General features: G+C 39.3%; 1 pseudogene; it reads left to right on the plus strand.

The window, feature by feature from the left end:
• Positions 1 to 1,557: 1,557 nt before the first annotated feature.
• LOC112636592 lies at positions 1,558 to 2,471 on the plus strand (annotated as a pseudogene).
• The last annotated feature ends 390 nt before the right edge of the window (positions 2,472 to 2,861 follow it).

The raw sequence follows: 2,861 nt of genomic DNA on the forward strand, positions 1-2,861 counted from the left end.
TCGAGACCATCCTGGCTAACCCGGTGAAACCCCGTCTCTACTAAAAAAATACAAAAAACTAGCTGGGCGAGGTGGCGGGCGCCTGTAGTCCCAGCTACTCGGGAGGCTGAGGCAGGAGAATGGCGTAAACCCGGGAGGCGGAGCTTGCAATGAGCTGAGATCCGGCCACTGCACTCCAGCCTGGGCGACAGAGCGAGACTCCGTCTCAAAAAAAAAAAAAAAAAAAAAAAAAAAGTTGTATAAGAAGCACCTAAGATGCTGGTTAACCCTTCAGAGAATCAGTCCTTAGAGGGTTCTGGAAATTTTCATTTTTAACAAGCCTTCACCACAGGATCCTGGGGGCAGAGAAACACTGAGTGGGCTATTATTTTGGTTTTCGACTGAGCCAACAAGAAACTGCTAACGTGTTTAAGATTAACCAAGAGTTCTTGAGAAATCTACTGGTCCCGCCTTAATTATTTGGCTTCTCTGAACCTCTGTTTACTCATCTAAAAAATTAAAAATAAAAAAGTTTTCTTTAGTTGTACAGTTGTCATTACTGTGGCCCTCCAAACCCTCAAGATGTTATTGACATTGAGAAGAATATACCATAACTGCATTTATTTGAGAAGAATGAGAAACATTCTCTTTCCTATAGAATGATGCCTTCGGCAACAGCAAACATAGATTCCAAACAACAAATATTTGACTAAACACATTAATTGCTTTATTACTTAATAGCTAACACTTGAGCGCTTACTGTGTACCAGATATTGTTCTAACTTGTTTGATTTCATTATAACCCAATGAGACAAAGAGAAGTAAGGTGATTGTCTCAAAATCACACAGTTCTTTGGGTTCTTTATCCCAGCTACTCAGAAGGCTGAGGCAGGAGAAGGGCGTGAACCGGCGAGGTGGAGCTTGCAGTGAGCCGAGATCTCGCCGCAGCACTCCAGCCTGGGAGACAGAGAGAGACTCCGTCTCAAAAAAAAAAAAAAGAAAAAAAAGAAAATGCAAATCTTCCTTTTTTATTTATATGAATGTGTAAACAATAAAATATAAATACCTATACATTTGCAGTCAATGGGGAAGGGGTGCACTTTGGATCATTTCATTTGCAGAATCCATTAAAATTGGACATTCTCAGTTTACTATTGGACTTAGAACAAAAATATTATGCACTATGGAAATTCTCACATTATATCACTGTAAAAGCAGTTACTAAGAAAATAACTGTCATAAATGTGCACCACTGACTGACTAACGCGCAGACAAAACACACAAGCAAATAGAACCACTCAGAACTCAGCCATGATCAAAAACGTGTCTCACTAATGAAGCTGCTTTTTACACTAGAACTCAGCAACTGAAGTGTAATACTGTGGAAGTCATAATAGCAGTAAAAGTAATCACAGTAATTATAATAGCAGAAGTAGTAATAGTTGATGAAATGCTATACAAGCAAAATAGATCTCAAAAACTGTCTATGAATAGGAGAAACATAATGACAGAAAACTTGAATAAAGTAATGCAAAAAGAAAAAAAAAAATACATGTAAGGTCTCTGTTGAGCCGCAGACGCGGGTCTCTGTTCTGCAGGATGTGGTTTGTAAAAGTTATTAAGAATAAGGCCTACTTTAAGAGATACCAAGTGAAATTTAGAAGATGACAAGAGGGTAAAACTGATTACTATGCTCAGAAACGCTTGGTGATACAGGATAAAAATAAATACAACACACCCAAATACAGGATGATAGTTCGTGTAACAAACAGAGATATCATTTGTCAGATTGCTTATGCCCGTATAGAGGGAGATATGATAGTCTGCACGGCATATGCACACGAACTGCCAAAATACAGTGTGAAGGTTGACCTGACAAATTAATGCTGCAGTGTATTGTACTGGCCTGCTGCTGGCCCGCAGGCTTCTCAATAGGTTTGGCATGGACAAGATCTATGAAGGCCAAGTGGAGGCGACTGGCGATAACTACAATGTGGTAAGCATTGATGGTCAGCCAGGTGCCTTTACCTGCAATTAGGATGCAGGTCTTGCCAGAACTATCACTGGCAATAAAGGTTTTGGTGCCCTGAAGGGAGCTGTGCATGAAGGCTTGTCTATCCCTCACAGTACTAAATGATTCCCTGGTTATGATTCTGAAAGCAAGAAATGTAATGCAGAAGTACACCAGAAGCACATCATGGGCCAGAATGTTTCAGATTACATGTGCTACTTAACGGAATAAGATGAAGATGCTTCAAGAAACAGTTCTCTCAATACATAAAGAACAGCGTAACTCCAGACATGATGGAGGAGTTGTATGAGAAAGCTCATGCTGCTATATGAGAGAGTCTAGTCTATGAAAAGAAGCCCAAGAAAGAAGTTAAAAAGAAGAGGTGGAACCGTCCCAAAATGTCCCTTGCTCAGAAGAAAGATTGGGTAGCTCAATGAAGGCAAACTTCCTCAGAGTTCAGGAGTGAGCTGCTGAGAGCTAAACCAAACAATTTTCTATGAGGATTTTTCAGATAAAGACAATAAACTTATGGACAGAAAAAAAAAAAAAAATACAGGTACTGGAAAAATCCAAAGACGAGTTATGTGGCTCAATGCCAAAATATTTAAGGAAATCGCAGTTGAGAATGAAAGTCAAGATGTGGAAAACAGTTTGACTCTGGGAGAAAATTCATAATACATTGTGAATAACATGATGCTCCAATGAATACACCTGGTAAATGTTTTAAAGAAAGAAAAAGCAAGATGCTGCTACTGGTTTTTGTTGTTGCTGTTATTTTGAAACTTTTATTTTAGGTTCAGGAGTACATATGCAGGTTTGTTATACAGGTAAACTCATGTCACAGGGGTTTTGAACAGATTATCTCGTGACC

Source organism: Theropithecus gelada, chromosome 1, assembly GCF_003255815.1.
Source record: "Theropithecus gelada isolate Dixy chromosome 1, Tgel_1.0, whole genome shotgun sequence".
Classification (NCBI taxonomy): domain Eukaryota; kingdom Metazoa; phylum Chordata; class Mammalia; order Primates; family Cercopithecidae; genus Theropithecus; species Theropithecus gelada.